This window comes from Geotrypetes seraphini, chromosome 1, assembly GCF_902459505.1.
Source record: "Geotrypetes seraphini chromosome 1, aGeoSer1.1, whole genome shotgun sequence".
Taxonomy (NCBI): domain Eukaryota; kingdom Metazoa; phylum Chordata; class Amphibia; order Gymnophiona; family Dermophiidae; genus Geotrypetes; species Geotrypetes seraphini.
The window spans coordinates 144,602,580-144,625,489 of NC_047084.1; the positions used below are offsets into that span (position 1 = coordinate 144,602,580).

General features: G+C 45.8%; 1 long non-coding RNA gene across 1 annotated transcript in view; it reads left to right on the forward strand.

The window, feature by feature from the left end:
* LOC117352684 overlaps nucleotides 1-659 on the forward strand; it is a 104,459-nt gene extending 103,800 nt beyond the window's left edge. The window contains exon 3 of the long non-coding RNA XR_004537759.1: nucleotides 605-659. This is a non-coding gene — a long non-coding RNA (uncharacterized LOC117352684). The remainder of the gene's footprint in view (nucleotides 1-604) is intronic.
* Nucleotides 660-22,910: the final 22,251 nt, after the last annotated feature.

Consider the following 22,910-nt stretch of genomic DNA (forward strand, 5'->3'; position numbering starts at 1 on the left):
CAAGAGATGTAACCCCTGGCTTCATCAAAAGAAACTCTCGCCTTCTCCTCTGGGTTTCCCGTGCCAAGTCTGGGAACATTAATATTTTTTGTCCAAGAAATTCTTTCATTTTATTTCTAAAGAACAATCTAAGCAACCAGTTTTTATCTGGAGCAAGAGCCACAGTAAGGAGCAATGTTGCCGGAGATACTAGCTCTCTATCCGAAAGTTCCAAGATTGCTGAAACATTAAGTGGTTGATTATTCTCCTGTTGTTTAGATGGTGATTTAATAGCTTTCGTTGGTAGGTAATATACTTGAGTAAGTGGTGGTAATGTATCCTCTGGAATACCCAAAATCTCCAACATATAACGTTTCAACATATCCCTAGGTGTCACCGAGGCTATCCTAGGAAAGTTAATCAGTCGGAGATTATTATTACGAGAAAAATTCTCCAAAGATTCCAGTTTTCTACGCATATTTGTATTATCTTTTATTATTGCTTCATTAAGCTGTTTTGATACTTTTAACTCCTGTTGTATATTCTCAATAGAATTCTTAGATTCACCAATTTCAACTTTTATGTTTTTTATCTCAGATTCTTGAAAAGTAATTTTATTTTCCAGCCAGCTGAATTCCTTACGTGGTACAGCGCCAGCGCTGCCCGATTCGCCGAAGGCCTGCATGTTTCCCCCTTCTCTCTAGCGTCCTCCGGCTTCCCCCCTGGCCTCCCAGTCAAAGCAGCCTGCATAAGATCGCCGGTAAGTAAAATGATTTTATTTTCAATATAGTGATTGAAATGTGTCAGTTTTGAGAATTTATATCTTTTGTGTATATTGTGTGTATATGAAAAATGAATGGAAAAAAATTGCATTACAATTAGTAAAGGGGAAGGGATCTGGGGCAGAGCTTGGGTGGGCCTAGGGAGGTCTGTGGTTGGGGTACTCGGTTGATATTTGTTAGACTTAGGGGGTACTTAGCTTGAAGTAGTTGAGAAACACTGCTGTAGGCAATCAGCTGGCAGCAGTGCCTCTCCTTCTCTCTGGCCCTCTTCCCTGCTGGCGCCCCCTACTGGCGTCTCAGGGCCCATCTGGAGGGCCTCTGCACTCTGCACGTCAACGTGATGATGTCGTGCATATGCGTTATGGCATCATGGTGACGTCCGCGCACTTCTGGGTGCCTCAAGCCGTAGCCACTATCTTTAGTGTGCCCCGGCTCGAGAAAGTTTGAGAGACACTGTGCTAACAGGTTAGCTCTGGAATGCCCCCTCCAAAATAATTACAAAATGTTTTTAGTGCCTCGATTAACACATCCTACGGCAGGGGTCTCAAAGTCCCTCCTTGAGGGCCGCAATCCAGTCGGGTTTTCAGGATTTCCGCAATGAATATGCATGAGATCTATGTGCATGCACTGCTTTCAATGCATATTCACTGGGGAAATCCTGAAAACCCGACTGGATTGCGGCCCTCAAGGAGGGACTTTGAAATCCCTGTCCTACGGTATGCATTTTAAATTGCATTAGGCACAAATTAGAAGTTTTGACCCTGTATAAGGAGGGCTAGAAGTTGCAGGAAAGTGGTAGACCAAAAGGAGTGAATTGTACAGGGGTGGGCAACTCCAGTCCTCGAGGGCCGGAATCCAGTCGGGTTTTCAGGATTTCCCCAATGAATATGCATGAGATCTATTTACTTATTAAAACCATACTCTTCAAAAAACACATAAAACCTATCCAGCACGACCAATCCCAACCCAACATCCAACACTCTATTTACCCTTAGAACTCTCTAATACTCTTCTATCTACCAAACGTTATCTAAAACCCATAATTTCACCCTATTCTTATCTCCTAAAGACCTCCACTTCCCTTTGGTAACTCTTTACCCAACATTTTATTACCTTAAAAATTTTACATCATCGCTTATTCTATTCCTTCAAATTTTGAAAGTAATTCTTGTTTTAGTTTGGATGTAATCCGCCTTGAACCGCAAGGTAATGGCGGAATAGAAATCACTAATGTAATGTAATGTAATGCTTTCAATGCATATTCATTGGGGAAATTCTGAAAACCCGACTTGATTCCGGCCCTCGAGGACTGGAGTTGCCCACCCCTGGTCTAGTATAATCAGTGAAAGGCTCTGGTTTCAGCAGTCCTCTTCTAGCTATAAAACTTCACCTAGATTAGAAGCAAGATCATAGGTCAAAGGACAAAGTGCCGGGTTTTGAAAAGCCGTCCGGATCCCCGGACATGTGTTTAGCCCCATTCAGGCGATTTTCTCCTGCCCAGGAATGGCTTAGACAGGGGTGTCAAAGTCCCTCCTCGAGGGCCACAATCCAGTCGGGTTTTCAGGATTTCCCCAATGAATATGCATGAGATCTATTTGCATGCACTGCTTTCATTGTATGCTAATAGATCTCATGCATATTCATTGGGGAAATCCTGAAAACCCGACTGGATTACGGCCCTCGAGGAGGGACTTTGACTGTCCCTTATGCTATGGAATTATCTGGTCCCTGAATTATTTAGAAAATAGAAATCGTGGCAGTGGGAGGATTCTCCTGTCACACAGAACAAGAGTTCAGTTTTATTTTTGCAATGAAATTCTAACTTTTTCCTAATTCAAGGAGTGCTATCTTGCATGCTGTTAACGTGTGCCTGCCTCATTATATTAGATTTCTTAATTAACGAAAAATGAATTTTCTCTTAACTCAGCTTTTTATATTCGGGGAAGAAGCAGAATTTCCTATGCCTCATCAGGGATATCCAATAACTCTTTCAAGGCATGAATGTCATAGATATTAGCTCTGAGCCCGGTGACAGCAGTGGGCTAGAAGACAGCAAGTCAATGAAGGTGGTGAAGAAAACAGAATTGTTTAAATTAAGAATTACTTTCTGCGGTTCAAGAAGGCTGAGACTGAGGCAGTTTCCATACATATGGTCACCTGATATGCTAATAATAAGGTTTTTATAGCGCTACTAAACATATGCAGTGTGGAACTAGTGTTACCAGACATCAGGGGAAACCCTGATGCGTCCTCTTTTTAGGGACTGTCCGGGATCCCGGACGAACTTTCAAAACCCAGCATTTGTCTGGGTTTTGGAAAGCCCCAACGAGCTCCGGCCGCATCTAGAGGGCCTCTGAGCATGCGCGGATGACATCACACAAATCCGCGCACACTCCAGGCCCTCCAGACACGACTGGAGCTTGTCTGGAGGAAGAGAGGAGGCTCTGTGGAGACGGGGCTGGGGGCAGAACGAGGTGAGGCTGGAGGCGGAACTAGGCAGGGCTGGGGTGGGGCTGGAGGCGGGGTCATGAGAAAAATATGGTAACCCTATGTTGACTACCAACACATAAGAGACATCCCTACTCGACACCGCTGTTCCCTCTACTAAGTGGCAGTCCTCCACCTGCAGTCCTGCCATTGGGTGGTGCTGTTTCACTATCACATTTTCAATAGTGAAGGACAAGCAAATTCTGTAGGGCTCCAGGGAACCTGCCTGTCCCTAGCAAATTGAAAACACAATGTTGAAGCCCTGTTTCCTACTGACAGAAGTACAGTTGGTGGACTCAAACTCAGCTTAGAAGAAAAATTAACAATTTACAATCTATTCATGACATCTCCTTGCCTTCATCATCTCACCATTCTATGATCACCTTCTCCTGTGTACAGTATCACTCCTCTATATCCCTATGCCCCCCTCCCTCCCGTCTAGCATCTTCCTTCTGCATTCTTATTCCATATACCTTTCCACGTCTAGAATTACCCCTCTGTGTCCAAATGCCACCCCCATGCAGCATTCCCCTTTTCGTCCCTGTTCCTATGCTCCCATTCATGCCCACCATCTCCCCTCTTTTTGTGTATCCAGTTTCTCCCCTCTCTTACTCTCATTTTCCTCCCTCCCGCCGCTATGTTCAATATTTCACTCACTCTTCCTTCATCCCCTTGGTTCAGCTTTTCTTTTCCCCTCCTCTCTCTTCCTTCCTGCAGGTCCTGCACCTCTCTCCCTTCCCTCTAGCACCCCAGACCTGATCCAGCACCTGTCTCCCTTCCCTTCAGCTCCAGCATCCCAAGCAACCCTCCCCTCATCACAGGAGCAATAGCAGCCCCCCCCCCCCTTGCAAGTCCAAAAGCCTCGCACCCTCCCTCACTCATTCACTCCCGATCGCAAAACTGGAAGTGACATCAGAAGGGACTCGGAAGGAAAAAGGTCCCAGAGCAAGCCTGTGTCTGAGATATTGCTCTTTGTCTATGAAGCTTCTAAGAGGCTGGTAGGCCTGGGGTGGGAGTCACAAAGGGATTGACCCAGCGGATTCACAGTGGGGGGGGGGGTTGTTGGTTTTCACCCGCAATCGGGAGCAAGTGAGGGTGCGAGGGAGGGAGTCTATTGGATCCACACTAGGGAGAAGGAAGAGGCTGCTGGACTCACAAGGGGAGAGGGAGCTGCTGCTGGATCCATGATCGTGAAGGAGGGGTGCTGGCTGGTAGAGGGGGAGGAGGGCAACTTGTGGCTGATCTTTTACTGCGGGCACAAGGCCATTTACCACTCCGCACGGTGGTGAAAAGCCTTGTTCCCATACCCGCGACAAATGGCCCATTTTTTCCCCATTCCTGCAGGTTTGCCGCGGCTAGCCAAGGAAAACAGTCCCCGTGTCATTCTCTATGCATGAGATTTGCATGTACTACTCCTATGGTATAGAAATCTCTCACTTAGGGTTGCCAGATTTCCTCTTTAAAAAAAAAAGAGGACACCTGGCTCCACCCAGTTCTGCCTCCGGCTCCGCCCCTAACTGAGCCTCCTGTCTCCTTCCCCGAGGTCTGGAGGATGCATGCACGGATGTCAACGTGATGACATAAGAACATAAAAAATGGTGGGAAAGAAACTCAACGGCAATGCAAGGAGATAGAGTCCGTAGAAAAAGCCTGGACCCTACTCAAGGGCACGGTGCAACAAACTTCAAATCATTCTTCAGGTACGTTAAGGGGAAGCAACCAGCAAGGGAGGACGTGGGACCCTTGGATGATGGAGACAGAAAGGGAGTAGTAAAAGAGGAAAAAGAGATAGCTGACAAGTTAAATGAGTTCTTCATGTCAGTCTTCACGAGGGAGGACACAACCAACATTCCAGAACCCGAAGAAATCGTAAATGGAGATCAGGATGATAAACTAGTCCAACTAGAAGTGAGCCTAGAAGTGAGCCGAGTGGATGTCCTCAGGCAGATAGACAGGCTAAGGAGCGACAAATTGCCAGGTCCGGATGGCATTCACCCAAAGGTACTCAAGAAACTAAGGAACGAAATAGCAGAGCCACTCTGACAAATATGCAACCTATCCTTAAAAACTGGAGAGGTTCCGGAGGACTGGAAAATAGCAAATGTCACGCCCATCTTCAAGAAGGGTTCAAGGGGTGACCCAGGAAACTACAGGCCGGTGAGCTTGACCTCGGTCCCGGGAAAGATGATGGAAGCACTGATTAAGGACAGCATCTGTGAGCACATCGAAAACAATGGGCAGCTAAAGTCAAGTCAGCATGGCTTCTGCAAGGGTAGGTCATGCCTCACAAACTTATTGTACTTCTTTGAGGGAGTAAACAGCCAGGTGGATAAAGGGGAATCCATAGACATCATTTACCTTGACTTTCAAAAAGCCTTCAACAAGGTACCACACGAAAGACTGCTTAAGAAGCTATGGAACCACGGGGTGCAAGGGGAGGTTCACCGATGGATCAAAATCTGGCTGGCAGACAGGAAACAGAGGGTTGGAGTAAAGGGCCGTTACTCAGACTGGCAATGGGTCACGAGTGGAGTTCCGCAGGGGTCGGTACTGGGACCACTCCTGTTCAATATATTTATTAACGACCTGGAGGCAGGAACAAAATGCAAGGTCATTAAATTTGCGGATGAAACCAAACTATACAGCAGGGTTAAAACCACGGAAGACTGCGAAGATCTCCAAAAGGATTTGACGACACTGGAAGAGTGGGCCAAAAAGTGGCAAATGAGCTTCAAAATAGGGAAATGCAAGGTCATGCATGTAGGGAAAAAGAACCCGATGTTCACTTACAAAATGGGGGAATCACCGCTAGGGGTAAGTAAACTGGAAAGAGACCTGGGAGTGATGGTGGACACAACATTGAAGGCGTCGGCGCAGTGCGCCGCAGCCTCAAGGAAAGCAAACAAAATGTTGGGTATCATTAAGAAGGGTATCACAACCAGGATGAAGGAAGTCATCCTGCCACTGTATTGTGCAATGGTGCGCCCGCATCTGGAGAACTGTGTCCAGTACTGGTCGCCGCACCTCAAGAAGGACATGGCAGTACTTGAGGGAGTACAGAGAAGAGCAACTAAGCTAGTAAAAGGTATGGAAAACTTCTCATATACTGACAGACTGAAAAACTTTGGGGCTGTTCTCCCTGGAGAAGCGGAGACTTAGAGGAGACATGATAGAAACCTTCAAGATCCTGAAGGGCATAGAAAAAGTAGACAGGGACAGATTTTTCAAATTATGGGGAACCACAAGTACAAGGGGGCACTCGGAGAAACTGAAAGGGGACAGGTTTAGAACAAACGCTAGGAAGTTCTTTTTTACCCAGAGGGTGGTGGATACATGGAACACGCTTCCGGAGGCTGTGATAGGCAGGAGCACGTTACAGGGCTTTAAAGAAGGTTTAGATAGGTTCCAAGAGGACAAAGGGATTGAGGGGTACAGATAGGAGTAGAGGTAGGTTATAGGGACAGGAGCAAGAGGTAGTTATAGAAATAGTCAGGGACCACTGCTCAGGCAATAGGCCTGATGGGCCGCAGCGGGAGCGGACCGCTGGGCGAGATGGACCTCTGATCTGCCTCAACGGAGGCAACTTCTTATGTTCTTATAAGAACTGCCATCTCTGGATCAGACCTTTGGTCCATCAAGTCCAGCGATCTGCACACGTGGAGGCCCAGTCAAGTGTACACCTGGCGCAGTTTTAGTCATCCATATCCCTCTATGCCTCTCGTTAGGAGATGTGCATCTAGTTTGCTTTTAAATCCTAGAATGGTGGATTCCCCAATAACCTCCTCTGGGAGAGCATTCCAGGTGTCGACCACTTGTTGCGTGAAGCAGAACTTCCTGATATTTGTCCTGGACTTGACCCCCCTTAGCTTCAGTCCATGTCCTCTTGTCCGTGCATTCCAGGTGTCCACCACTCGTTGCGTGAAGCAGAACTTCCTGATATTTGTCCTGGACTTGTCCCCCCCCTTAGCTTCAGTCCATGTCTTCTTGTCCGTGCATTCCAGGTGTCCACCACTCGTTGCGTGAAGCAGAATTTCCTGATATTTGTCCTGGACTTGTCCCCCCTTAGCTTCAGTCCATGTCCTCTTGTCCATGTTGGGAATCATTAAGAAGGGTATCACGACCAGGACGAAGGAAGTCATCCTGCCACTGTATCGTGCAATGGTGCGCCCACACCTGGAGTACTGTGTCCAGTACTGGTCGCCGTACCTCAAGAAGGACATGGCGGTACTTGAGAGAGTCCAGAGAAGAGCAACTAAGCTAATAAAGGGTATCGAGGACCTCTCATATACTGACAGACTGAAAAAGCTGGGGCTTTTCTCCCTGGAGAAGCGGAGACTTAGAGGAGACATGATGGAAACCTTCAAGATCATGAAGGGCATAGAAAGAGTAGACAGGGACAGATTTTTCAAATTATGGGGAACCACAAGCACAAGGGGGCACTCAGAGAAATTGAAAGGGGGTAGGTTTAGAACAAACGCAAGGAAGTTCTTTTTCACCCAGAGGGTGGTGGATACATGGAACGCGCTACCGGAGGATGTGATAAGCAGGAGCACGCTACAAGGCTTCAAAGAAGGATTGGATAGGTACCTGGAGGACAAAGGGATTGAGGGGTACAGATAGGAGTAGAGGTAGGTTATAGGGATAGGATTAGAGGTAGGATATAGGGATAGGTTTAGAGGTTTAGAGGCAGTTACAAAATTAGACAGGGACACTGTTCAGGCAATTAGGCCTGATGGGCCGCCGCGGGAGCAGACCGCTGGGCAAGATGGACCTCTGGTCTGCCTCAGCGGAGGCAACTTCTTATGTTCTTATGTTCATTCCAGATGTCCACCACTCGTTGCATGAAGCAGAACTTCCTGATATTTGTCCTGGACTTGTCCCCCCTTAGCTTCAGTCCATGTCCTCTTGTCCGTGTCACGTTGGACATGGTAAATAATTATTTTTTTTTTCCTGCTCTATTTTGTCGATTCCTTTCAGTATTTTGAAAATCATATGTGTATGGCATCATGGCGTCGACCTCCATGCATGCGCAGAGGGCCTCCAGAGACGCAGCCCTGAGCACAGGGACTTCCAAAAAACCGAACGAGCTGCCGGGTTTTGGAAATCCCCTGGGCACCCGGTCAGTCCTCTAAAAAGAGGACATCTGGTAACTCCACTCTCATTCATATTCATAGTGGAAATCATGAACGCCAAACTGGGCTACAGGATACTCAAAAGCAGTGGTATAGAAAGGTGGGGTGATGGGAGGCCGGTTTGTCCCGGTGGGGGCGCTGGCACCCGTCCTCCATTCCACCACTCCCACTCCCCCTTCCCCCATACCTTTCTAACGTTCCGGGCACGAGCAGCAACAACAAGCGACTGCTCACGCCAGCGTCGGCTCTTTCTCCGATGTCACTTCCCGGGCCCACACCTAGGAAACGATGTCGTTGGAAGAGCCGAGGCTTGCGCGAGCAGCGTGCTGGAATTGCTGCTTGCGTCATTAACGTTAAAAAATAGTGCGGGGCCGCCTCGCGCCCTCGCTATGCCACTGCTCGAGATATGCTCATCTAATCGCCCTTATCTTTCTTCCTTGTGAGGCTGCTAAAATGGCCCCAGCGTTTTTTCAGCCATTTAATCCAGTCCCCGAGTCCTGCTGGAAGCTGCAATCTAGGGAAATAAATCGACAGAGACACGGGAACTACGAGTCCCCTCTTACCAAAGGGTAAACACAGGACGGCTGGGCAAATCTAGAATTTGTTGTTCCTTCCATTCTCCCCTACAGTTTTATTTTCTTCTCCTTTTCCAGCAAGATTTGATCTAAGCAGGGAGCAGATGACTAGATTAAGGGGCCTGCTCACTGCCGAAAGCCAAAGCCGTGAAAAGCAATCAGATGCATTCATCTCTCGGAAGGATTTATGTACAGCCCGAGTTTGATAGAGCACCCTCTTTTTTTTTTAAACTGGGCCGGGGGATATTAAAAAGCACGCCGAGTTTTACGCTCCGCACTAGTCCTTAGCCCCAGAACACCTGCACTTTTTATGATATATTGATTCAGTGATATCTCAGGGGGTTTTCTCTTTTTAGTATTCCTCCCAGAACTTCAGCCCTTCTGCCTGACAGGTTCTGGTGTGATAGGTAGCAGGTCTGGAGGCCGCCTTTCTCTGGAGATCCATCGTGCACCTGCTAAATACTTCAGGAACAGATGTGTTTCCTAAATTCCCCATAAGTAGTAGGCATAAGCAGTTGTTCCAGATCTTTATCCCATAATGCTTTTCTCACATCAGGCAACATTATGGGGGTAAAGATATGGAACAACTGCTTATGCCTACTACTTATGGGGAATTTAGGAAACACCTAAAAACATATCAGGGGAGAGTGTGGCGCAGTGGTTAAAGCTACAGCCTTAGCACCCTGGGGTTGTGGGTTCAAACCCACGCTGCTCCTTGTGACCCTGGGCAAGTCACTTAATCCCCCCTTTGCCCCAGGTACATTAGGTAGATTGTGAGCCCGCCGGGACAGACTGGGGAAAAATGCTTGAGTACCTGAATAAATTCATGTAAACCGTTCTGAGCTCCTTTGGGAGAACGGTATAGAAAATTAAATAAATTAAAAAAAAAAAAAAATCTGTTCCTGAAGTATTTGGGTAACTGACCTATACAATCCTAGTCCACAACAACTGATCTCTAGAGCTGTTAATCACTAACCCTTAACTTTGTTAATTCTACTCAGTCTGTAGCATCTTTTAATCATTGTAAACCGCATAGAACTTCACGGTCCTGCGAAATAAAAACTGTTATTATTATTATACTAGTCTTTAAGCCCGTTACATTAACAAGTGCTAGAATATATGTTTGTCTGTCTTTCTGTCTCTCTCTGCCGCTGTCTTTCTTTCTTTCTGTCTCTCCTCCTGCCCCTGTTTCTCTTTTCTTTCCTTTCTGTCTCCCTCCCTCCCACTATCTGTCTTTCTTTCTCTCCCCACTTCTTTCCAACGTCTGCTCCCCCTGTCCCTCAGACTTCCATTCAGCGGCTGTCCCTCCTCTCCCCCACACTTCCATTCAGTGTCTGTCTCCCTCTCTCACCCCTTTTATCTACTGTTGGTGGGGGGGGGGGCGGTTTGAAAAGCCATTGGCCGTGAAGTACGCCACCTGCATACTTCACGGCCGACGGCTTTTCCGGACTTTAAAAACTTAGCGATGGCGGCAGTGCTGGGGAGAGTTTGAAAAGGTGCCGCGGCTCCTCTGTTGAGTTTAAGTCCGAGGTAGGGTGAGAGGAGCCGACACGGAGAGCAGGAAGTCCAGCGCTAGCGGCAAGTGGTAGGTGCTGGAAACTTAAGTAAGGCTGGGGACTCGCGCATGCGCACTCCTGCAAAGCCACGGACCTACATCTCACGGAACAGGGATTACAGAAGCATGCAGTTGAGTGCGCATGCGCGGCTAGCGTTTTATTATTTTAGATGCTGCCAAGGGCTAGAACCGTCGCACTCTCTTATGCTGCCTTGCGAGGTCGTTTCTTTTGCTTCCACGATCACTGTGCTCTTTATGCAGCAGAGCTTTCAGGTTCCTGATTTTTCAATGCAGAAAAGGCCAAGACTCGATTTCTCTTCCCTATCCCTCAGGGCTGCTGTCAGACCTTCAGGGACCCAGGGCAGAAACTGGGGGAGAGACCCCCAAAGCTGGTTTTCAGCCTGTGCCTTCTTCAGAATGAGGCAGGCTTGGGGGGGGGGGGGCCCGGGGCAATTACTCTGTATGCCACCACCGAATGCCAGCCCTGCTAACCCTCTTCCTTTTTCCGGATGGTGTGGTTGGCGGAGAAGAGGACTAGGGAGGGGCACCACCGACCCGGGCGCCTCTCACCCTCACAATGCCACTGCTCCCCAGTTTTTAGTAGTGGTATAGAAGCTTTCAATAAACAATAAACTAAATGCTAAGAAGCCCATTTTATACCTATGAGCTAGAATTTTTTTGCCAAAAATGTGGTGAAAGCAGTTAGCTTTGCAGGGTTTTTAAAAGGTTTGGATAATTTCCTAAAAGGAAAGTCCAAAAGCAATTATTAAGATGGACTTCGGAAAATCCACTGCTTATTTCTAGGATAAGCAGCATAAAATCTCTTGTTGTGACATAGATTGGCCACTGGAAACAGTATAGTAGGCTCGATGGACCTGCGGTCTGTCACAGTATAGCAATCCTTATGTTCTTATCTTATTGACTCCTTTGTGATTCAAAATGGCTGTTTAATCTTAATGGAGTTGTCTCTTCTAAGCTCATCTCCTGCCAAAGCCAGCCCACCTCACCCAAGAGAGGGACCATAGTGCCAAGAGAGCTTGGCGCAGGAAGTAGCAGGTTCAAAGAAGAGCAACCAAGAAGATAAAAGGGGATGAAACTCTTCTTGTATGAGGAAAGACTAAAAAGGTTAGGGCTCTTCAGCTTGGAAAAGAGACAGCGGAAGGAGGAGATAGGATTGAAATCTACAAAATCCTGAGTGGAGTAGAACGGGTACAAGTGGATCGATTTTTCACTCTGTCAAAAATGACAAAGACTAGGGGACACTCAATGAAGTTACAGGGAAATACTTTAAAAGCCAATAGGAGGAAATATTTTTTCACTCAGAGAATAGTTAAGCTCTGGAACGCGTTGCCAGAGGATGTGGTAAGAGCGGATAACGTAACTGGTTATAAGAAAGGTTTGGACAGTTTCCTGGAGGAAAAGTCCATTGTCTGTTATTGAGAAAGACATGGGGGAAGCTCATGGATCGGTAGCATGGAATGTTGCTACTCTGGGTTTGGGTCAGGTACTAGTGACTTGAATTGGCCACCGTGAGAACAGGCTACTGGGCTTGATGGACCTTTGGTCTGACCCAGTAAGACTATAATGTTCTTATGAGAGATTAGCCTGTCCAAACTAGATAGTACAGTCATCTAAGTAGTTCTACGTTGGCGAGCAATCACTCAAAGGTGAATCCAATCCAATACAAAATGTATTAATTGCTCGATCCCAGCAAAAAAGGTCCAATGAGGTTTAAAGTCAAAACCAACCAATACAATCTTTGGGAATTCCAATTTATACGCTGGAATAAACATAATTGGAATAAAAACAATGAATCCTAAAATTTTACAATGAAAGATTTGTTAGAAAGAAAATTTGTACAAGAAGATGAAGAAAGATTAAAAAAATTGCGGCTGTACTCACTTGAGGAAAGAATAAAACAGGGAGATATGAATGAAACATATAAGTACATCACGGGACGCATCGAGTCAGAAGATGATATCTTCTGGCTCATGGGACCCTTGACCACCAGAGGGCATCCGCTGAAAATCAGGGGAGGGAAGTTTCATGGCGACTCCAGGAAGGACTTCTTCACCGAAAGAGTAGTGGATCATTGGAACAGACTCCCACTCCAGGTGATAAAGGCCAGCAGCGTGACGGATTTTAAGAGAAAATGGGATACTCACGTGGGATCTTTAAGGGAGTAAATTCAGGGGAGGGGATACTTGGAATGGGCAGACTTGGTGGGCTATAGCCCTTTTCTGCTGCTTTTTTCTATGTTTCTATGTTTCTAAGATATCTTACTTTAATCCGAAATAGCACGGTTGGAGCTGTATGATCAAAGGCTGCTAGAGATTCACAGGAGTGTAGAGAAGGGAGGTTTCTTCAAACACCGTTTCAGGTTCAGAAAACCCTAGTGGCATGACAGTTTTACATGTGTGGCCAAAGTAATCCATTTATGGGTTTTGGATTCAAAAGGAAAGAGGAGACACCCTCCACCCTCCCTTAAGGCTCCAGCCTCTCTGCCCTTCCCGCACTGAACCCTTTAAAAGGAGGGAAGTGCCTGCTTTTTTATCTTAAATTTCTCAACGCTCTTTGACAGGGGATCTGAAAGCAGGAGGTGAACGGTAGGCTGAAAGGGAAAAATCAAAGCAGCGGTGTCCTGCCAGAGCAAAAGCAGAATCTTATAATGAGGGGGAGAGGAAGGGTGATTTACTCCACTTGCTTTGGTGCTCTGATTTGTTTGATGGATGGGATACTGCTGAAATCTAAGGATACAGGCGATGAGGAGGGCTCTTCTTCCTTCAGTACGGTTATCCTTGACCCTGAATTTCATTGATTAAGCTGGACTAGCATTAATATCAGAATTATTTATAATAATAATCAGTTTATATACCGCAAGGCCATGAAATTCTATGCGGTTTACAATAGTTTAAAAAAAAAAACCAATAAAAGAAGTTGAATAGAACTAAAAAAAAGTTAAAAGTCAATAATTAGAGACACTAAAATGATCAAAATAGTGCATAATAAAATTTTTACGAATTAGCTACCTAAATACTCCGGAATCAGATATGTTTTTAGATGTTCCAGGTCTTTACCCCATAATGCTGCTTGATATGAAAAAAGATTTTGATGATGCTTTTTAAGTTTACATCCTCTAAGAGACGGAAAAACAAAATTCAGATGTGAGTTTCTCTTATGTCTGTGGGTTGCAAAAGAGAAAAGCTTAATTATATATTTGGGAGCTAAACCAAACAAAGCCTTAAAACAGAAGCAACCAAACTTAAAACGTCACCCGCGCCTCCATTGGCAGCCAATGCAGTACTCGATAGGAGGGTGTTCCGTGATCGTATTTCTTCCACCTAAAAATCAGCCTGACCGCCGCATTTTGTACTATTCGCAATCGTTGCATATTTAAAACATTTTTAATCTGCCTTTATCCAAGGCGGCTCACAGTATTCCATATATATATTTCAGGATTTGCACAACATAAAGATCCCCTACATCGACAAAAATCATAAAATTATAACATCTCAACCACTCATCTACTACATTACTTTAATCAAGCAGCTCAAATCTAATAACCTGCAAAAAAAGATGATATTCAGAAAGTAAAATATTAACTCAAGAAGCAGAATATTAGCTCAAAAAAAGCTTGAGCAAACGAATGGGTCTTAAGCAACTTTCTAAATTGCAATAGATTTCTACAAAACCGTTAAGGATACCAGAGAACACATTCCACATAAATAGTCCAGCTATAGAGAAACATGAATTTTTGGCGGAGTACATATCGTGAAATATTCCCCTTTGATGTGTCTAACAACCAACAATTCTATGACCTCAGCGTCCTTGGCGGAGTATAGAGTGTTAGGCATTTTGCAAAATAATTCGGCAGGATGTCATTTGACACCTTGTTGGACAAGTTTCAATTAGAGAAGCATGCCGTTCTTACTCTACATCAGTGTATCGCAAACTGTGTGCCCCGGAGGATTCCAGGTGTGCCCCGAGATGCCGGTGAGGAGGAGAGGCTCCGGCGCCGGATGACTGCTTTCAGGACATGCCTCTTGCGACGAGAGGCGCGTCCTGTAGTCAGTCGGCCAGCGCCGGGGCCTCTGCTCCATCTCCTCACCTCTCCTTCTGCAGCACCCTCCCACCGGTGGTAATTGGATGCTCAGGGCTGCGGCTGGGACTCCAGGCACGCGCATGATGTCATCGCATCCACATATTTCCGGGTGCCCTCCAGCCGTAGCCCCCAAGATTAGGGTGCCAGCAGCCTAAACGGTTTGCGACACACTGCTCTAAATTGTTGATAATTTGTTTTTAAAAAAATTTTTTTTTAAAAAAGAAGAATCTCTTGAGCTCCTTTTCTCGCATCCATTTTGTGTTCTTTGCACATATAATCCAGTTTCTCCCCTCCTGCCGCTATGTTTAATATTTCACTCACTCTTCCTTCATCCCCTTGGTTCAGCTTTTCTTTTCCCCTCCTCTCTCTTCCTTCCTGCAGATCCTGCACCTCTCTCCCTTCCCTCTAGCACCCACCTGATCCAGCACCTGTCTCCCTTCCCTTCAGCTCCAGCATCCCAAGCAGCCCTCCCCCCATCGCAGGAGCAATAGCAGCCCCCCCCCGCCTTGCAAGTCCAAAAGCCCCCCTCCCTCGCACCCTCCCTCACTCATTCACTCCCGATCGCAAAACTGGAAGTGACATCAGAAGAAGGGACTCGGACGGAAGAAGGTCCCAGAGCATTCTCGCTATCTGCATGGTCCATATTCACAAATTTGCTTCTTCATGCAAAATTAAGTGCAACCCATTTTCACTATTCAGGGCAGTTTTGTATTCATGGCCTTGCGCAGTGTGTTTTCATGAGGATGAAAAACTTCAGCGATGTGTGCGAGTATTATTACACCAAAAAAAACTGTACATACAGTACTTTTACCAAAACAAAAAAACAACAGTGAAGCGCCTATGCATCCCCCCCAGGAAGGTCTCTCCTGTCAGAAACCGCCCGCAAGCGCTCCTGCAGCCACTTCATCCCCCATCTCTGGAACCAACTCCCCCCCACAAATCAGACTACAGAACTCTCTGATGACCTTCCGGAAAGCAGTAAAGACCCTCCTCTTCAACTAGAACATAAGAATTGCTGCCGCTGGGTCAGACCAGTGGTCCATCGTGCCCAACAGTCCGCTCACGCGGTGGCCCCCAGGTCAACGACCAGTGCTCTAAATGAGTCCAGCCTCACCTGCGTACGTTCCAGTTTAGCAGGAACTTGTCCAACTTTGTCTTGAAATTCTAACTGCAAACTACCCCTTGAACCCCTTATATTCCCCCTCCTTTCTGCACCCTCCTGTACTTAAGTTGCTGTATAGCAATGGTCTCAAACTCAAACCCTTTGCAGGGCCACATTTTGGATTTGGCGGTACTTGGAGGGCCGCAGAAAAAAATAGTTAATGTCTTATTAAAGAAATGACAATTTTGCATGAGGTAAAACTCTTTATAGTTTATAATTCTTTCCTTTTGGCTAAGTTTTAATAATAATATTGTAATTTATAGCTAAAGAGATATGATCAAGAAACTGTTTTATTTTACTTTTGTGATTATGATAAACATACCGAGGGCCTCAAAATAGTACCTGGCGGGCCACATGTGGCCCCCGGGCCGCAAGTTTGAGACCACTGCTGTATAGTCTTTGAACTGTCCAAAATGTACTTAAGTTGCTGTATCATCTTCTACTGTCCAAAATGTTTTCCATTGTGAATGTTGGCTTGTAACCCGTTCTGAGCTACTGAGAGGACAGGATAGAAATCGAAATAAATAAATTATCCAAATTATTCCAGCTCTTCATTATTCTGTACTATGGCTCTGCTTATTCATTGTGGAAGAACACCACCCCTCTCAACCAAAAGGCCAAGACTCAGGCGAAGATAGAACAAAATCTCATTTACAACATTTCTCTACTCTTTAAAATTGCGAAATAACTCTGAAGGCAGATACTAGGGCAAAATCTTAGCCTTTCTATTGTAATGAAGGGTTTGCATTCCCCACTGAACACATTCCTGTCACCTCCTTATAATACATACATTCTTACCCTTCAACTGTGAATGGTATGATAGAAACATGACAACAGATAAAGGCCAAATGGCCCATCCAGTCTGCCTATCTGCAGTAACCATTATCTCTTCCTCTCTCTAAGAGACCCACGTGCCTATCCCATGCTTTCTTGAATTCAGACACAGTCTCTGTCTCCACCATATGTTCCGGGAGACTGTTCCATGCATCTACCACCCTTTCTGTAAAAAAGTATTTCCTTAGATTACTCCAGAGCCTATCACCTCTTAACTTCATCCTATGCCCTCTCATTGCAGAGTTTCCTTTCAAATTAAAGAGACTCGACTCATGCACATTTACGCCACGTAGGTATTTAAACGTCTCTATCATATCTCCCCTCTCCCGCCTTTCCTCCAAAGTATATAGATTGAGATCTTTAAGTCTGTCCCCACCTTAAGACTAGGATTGGGGCGTAACGGGGCAGGGATGGGTGGGACTGGGCAGACCTTGGGGGCGGGTCTAGGGGATGGATTTTCTGTTTGGAAAATCTGGTAACCCTACCCTGGCACCCCCCCATAAACCCTGGCACCCCACCCAAGCACCCCCTAAACTCCATACCTTCAAAGACAATACGGCAGGAAGGATGCCCACTCCCTCCCATCAGCAGGCCCGCCTCTTCATCATGGCAGGGCCTTCCCCTTCCTGGGATGTACTGATGAGGGGCCTAAGGTTCTGATTGGCTCAGTCGCCTAGGAACCCCCTCCTATGGAAGGGGCCTAAGAAGCTTTGATTGGCCTAGGCACCTAAGGCCCCTCCCATAGGCATACGCCTTTCATCACTATGGAAATGATTCATAATAATAGCAGTAGTAGAAGTAGTATATGGGACAGATAGAGGTTATGGAATTTCTCACTGAGGTAATGATAAAACAGACAGTGCTAAGAGTTAGGAGTTAAAAAGTAGCCTCTTCCAGTTTTCATCTGTGCAAGTCATAAAGCTTACCTTCAGTATTATTCTGTACGTAACCAAAGCTCAGGCCTGTGACCTGAGCGTACGGGCCTTTAATGAAGAAAAATGACTGCTGGGGAGGAAGACATCCACAGCAATTTGTTACAACTGGAAGCCCCGATTGCACTGCAGCAACAACAAGCCCCATATCACCCTGTGATGGATTGGAAAGGGGAAGACGGTCCCCCCCCAACCCCCTCGTGGTCTGCCTGGTGTATTATTAGTAATAAATACCCAGTCATTGTAAAAGGCTTTGGCATTTCACAGGGCAAAACTTCAAGCAGATTGCAGTAAATATCCCATTGAGCGTCAGGGGTCTTTCTTACTCAACAAATTAGATTGAGTTTTTTTGTGGGGTTTTTTTTTTTGTGTCTAGAATGGAGCCGTTTCATAAATAAAGTAATAGAAGAGAGCTTAGGAGACTGGAAGAGCTGCAGACCGCTTGATTTATATGGTGGAAGAATGTCCATGGAGACTGCAGAGAGTGAAAATGGAGAGGGCAGAGAGGGTGAGCTCAGCAGGGGGGCTGCACGAGATTTCCTAGCATCACTATTGCACGGAGGCTCTTTCAGTCTTGAGAAACCCTGGCGCAGTCTATTTATAATCCCCTCCTACTAAAATAATTTTTATTTTTTTAAAATGTTTTAAGACTCTAGCATCACATTATGGCCACCAGAGCGCTGATTCAAAATAGTAAGTAATATTTCAGCTAAGGTTTCAGTTCATTGACCTCCTCTTTTAAAAAAGCTGGCAGCGCAGGCTGGTGCGGTAAATGCTCCGATGCCCATAGGAACTGAATGGGCGCCAGAGCATTTGCCGCGCGGCCGTGTAAAAGGGAGCCTTAATTTTTACACTTACAGAATATATCCCATGAACAAGCAGTTTACAACATTAAAATATAACAAAATATAATTATAAAAAAATGCAAAAATATAACAAAACAAACACACTAAAACCAACTTTAACATCCAGGGGTGGAGCAGCTTACAACCACTTTCAATACTCAAACCTTATCTCTCTCCTTGTCAATCCCTAATGAGTTCACCAAGGAAAACCTGCTTTGGTAGCAATCTACTGTCTGCAATGGGCCATCTTTTAATGAGGAGCAACCAGGAGGTTCTGATTGGCTGATCTACGTGAACAGGATGAGCAGGAGTCAGATGTCTGAAAAAAATAAGATGGAGATTCTACAAAGTGTATTTTGAAAACCATCAATAAGATCTTGTATGTGATATGATCTGGAATGGGAAGCCAATGTGTTGATTTTAAAAGACGAGTGGTATGGTTGAAGTTTCAGTGACCAGTAATAAGTTTTATGGCAGTATTTTGTAAAATTTGGAGACGTCTTTGGATCTTTAGCTGTACTGCCTTTGTAGAGCGAGTTACAGTAGTCAAATCCACTGATAACTAGTGAGTGAATCAAGACATTCAAGGCCGATGGTTCAAGGAAGGTAGGTAAGGATTGAGCAGATAAGACGAAGTTTATAGAATGATCTTTTGACAACAGATGAGATCTGAATAGTAAAGGAGAAGGTAGGATCAAGAGTAACTCCTAGTATTTAAGTGGTAGTTACCATGGGAACAGCGGTAGGGCGAAGCATAATGGGTGAAATGAGTTGATTGTTTGGAGTTTTGGGGAATAGTAGAGTTTTAGATTTTCCAGGGTCCAGAATTAGTCTGTTATCAGTAGGCCAGGTGGTCAGATGTTCTAGTTTTGCATTTATAGTTTTACTATGTGATATGTTAGCGGGATCCAACTAGTACTCGATACATCAAACATACATGCAACCATTTAAGTTTTATTTTTTTTATACCATTCATTTGCTAATTAGAGATCCTCTGTGTTCATCCCACAAAATACTGAAAACTTCAATAGGTGGCTCCAAGCCTGGTATCATCGAGAAGGCTTTAGGGATATAGGAGGATAGGACAACACATTGAAAACCAAACGCCTGCATTGTAATGATGGGCTGCATCTTACTATAGCAGGAAAAAGAATCTTTGCTGAGAAATTCAGGAAGTAAGTTTTCTAGGCATCTCTGCGGGTCATCAGCCTTGGACCACTATAAGTTAAGTGCTTTTTTTGGTCTTTTCACAAATATCTGGATACAGTTTTAAGTTTTTGGTGAAAATATTCACTCACTTTTGCAATAAATAAATTAAAATATCAACAAGGGTTTTGGAATGATGATAAAAATCATATCCTAGTAAGACACTCATTGGAGGGTGAGGATTGGGTGTTTGAGGTCCTTTTCCTTGTTTTTGACAAGTATAGTAGGGTTTTCATAAGCCTACACTTTCCTCCTCTCTATGGTTCACTAGCCCAGCCACCAGGCTACTTAATACACCCATGTACAGCTGTACTAGGCTTTTCCTTACCAGGTGCTGTTCTAGAGACAAGTACAGCAGACTCTTAGTTAACCAGCACCGATGGGGATTGATATATGCTGGATAAATTTTGTTTCTGGTTGCTTGAGAGTTGCTATTAAAAATAGGCTAGGGGATACTTGATGAGGTTACAGGGAAATACTTTTATAACCAATTGGAGGAAACTATTTTTTCACTCATACAATAGTTAAGCTCTGGAACGCATTGCCAAAGGTTGTGGTAAGAGTGGATAGCGTAGCTGGTTTTAAGAAAGGTTTGGACAAGTTCCTGGAGGAAAAGTCCATAGTCTGTTATTGAGAAAGACACGGGGGAAGCCACTGCTTGCCCTGGATCGGTAGCATGGAATGTTGCTACTCTTTGGGATTCTAGAATCTTGTTACTCTCTGGGATTCCGGAATATTCCTATTCTTTGAGATTCTGTATGGAATGTTGCTACTCTTTGGGATTCTAGAATCTTGTTACTCTCTGGGATTCCGGAATCTGCTATTCTTTAGGATTCTGAATGGAATTTTGCTACACCTTGGGTTTTGGCCAGATACTAGTGATCGGGATTGGCCACCATGAGAATGGGCTACTGGGCTTGATGGACCATGCTTATGTTTTTATGTTATTACTATACCCCAGACTATGCCATACCATAAACTGTTCCAGACAAACTGCCAGACATGTGATGGGCAAAGTGGCATACTCAGGTGTGGCGTGCCATGTGTACACTTAAATTTCTGCCAGCAATTGCTTTTATTTTCATTTGTATTTAAAGTATTACAGTATTTCTTTGATTTTTTTTTAGTATAAATCATGTTTTATTGGCACACCATCAGTAAATACACAATACAGCACGACAATACAACAAGGTCGCGAACACCAAACGTACCATCAAACACATTTTCACCCCAACCAAAGAATCCCCCCAATCCCCACCCACTCCAAAGCCCAAACCCCCACCCCATCCCAAACCCACACCATGAGACCCAATCCATACCCAAAAACCCCAGCAAGAAAGGAGTATGCTGAGCAAGCTGTATGCTTATGCCGCTCAGCACATATCAAACAAAATAACCAAATCCCATCCACCCACCCACAAAATGTAGTCCCCCCCCTACCCACCGAACTCCACATACTTCCAACCACTCATACCCACCATTCACACTTACCCAAACAGCCACCCACCAACCCGGGGAAAACAGCTGAGAGCATAAGGTATCAGCAACAGAATGAGTTTAAGACCAGACTTCTGGCCCTAAGGGAAAGCGAGGAAAATCTTCGACCGCCTGACAGATAATCGAGCATGGCGCTGCTCCAAGAGCATCAAATTATGAAAACGATTCCTCCAAGCCCAGTAAGCAGGCGCTATGTCTTGCGTCCAAACGCTAAGAATGACCTTCTTTCCTATAACAGCACCTTTCCGGATCAGCAACCGATGTCTCCGAGCAGGCACTCGCAAAGATTCATATCTATCCAAAAGCAAGCCTACCGGAGACATCGGAATAGCGTGACCAACAAGCCGCTCCAAGAAGCGGAGTACGGCTCTCCAAAAGACTTTGATTTTTTTTTAATGGTTGCTTGAATTCCTTTTCTTTGTTTTAGTTTTCTTTCATTGTCACAGGTCACCCTCAGTGATGCGTCAAAAGTGAGGCGGACAAAGCCGCGCCGACAAAACCACGCAGGACATATACGCACTGCCAGTTAAGCCTATTTAAAGCCTTCTCTTTTACGCTCTGAGAGGGGTGTGGGGGGAAACCCCTCCCCCACTACACTTAGAAGTCCTCATGCTCCCGTGGGGGGGGACACCCCACCACCACTACGCTGAAAACTTCTGAACTGGGAAAAAGGGAGTTTTCAGTGTACTTGGGGGGTTCCCTCCAACCCCCCCCTTAATGGGACTGTGCGGACTTCTAACTGTAGTTGGGGGGTTCCCCCCCACACACACACCCCTCACAGTGTAAAAATGAAGGCTTTAAATAGACTGAACCGGTGGCGCACAAATGTCCTGCGTGTTTTTGTCAGCACGTGCTTGACGGCGCAGCTTTGTCCGCAGCGCTTTTGATGGTGTATCGCTATCCTCAGTTAGATGGGGGGAGGGGTCAGGTTGGTTTTGTAATCTAATATAAAATGATAGGCCGCGCATGCGCAGTCAAAAATCGTGTTCCCTGATCCCATTGCGGAAACACGAGTGCGCATGCGCGGGTTTTATGTTACCTGCTCTCCACCTCGCGCCGCCAACGATCTCTGTTCCTCTTGCACCATGGCATGCCACACATGTCCGCCGCCGACTTCGAGCTCCTGAGGGCCGGCACTGAGGCCCCGCCTCCCGCTCTGCACCACGATCGAGAGAGGAGCTGCGGCGACGGCTTTCAACTAAAAAAAAAAAATACACAACTGCAGGTCGCCGCTCTCACCCGGCTCTCAGGGTGCGGCTGAGCGCTGGCGGCCGGCGAACCCTAATTGCAGCGGCGACTTTCAACTACAAAAAAAAAACAAAAAACAGCTGAAGATAGCAGCTCTCACCCGGCTCTCACAGGAAAATGGACAGGGGAAGAAATGCTGCTGCAGCTGCTGTACAGGGAAGTGGGGAGGGAGGAAAATGCTGCACAGGGAAGTAGGGAGGGGGGAAAATGCTGATGCACAAGGAAATGGAGGTGGAGGGAATGCTGATAGGAGCAGGTAAGGAGTGCTGCTGGACAGGGGGAGCAGGGAAGAGGGTCAGGGGGAGAAAAGAAGGAGTGCTGCTGGACAGGGAGAGCAGGGAAGAGGAACAGGGGAGCAGGGAAGAGAAACAGGGGTGCAGGTAAGAAGTGCTGGTGGACAGGGGGAGCAAGGAAGAGTGACTGGGGATCTCTCTCATTTTTGCATTTGTTCCTTCAATAGAAATTGTTTCAAACTAAAAAAGGTCAGGAAATAGGGGAGATATGATAGAGACATTCAAATACCTATGTGGCATAAATGTGCATGAAGGAAGTCTCTTCCATCTGAAAGGAAGCT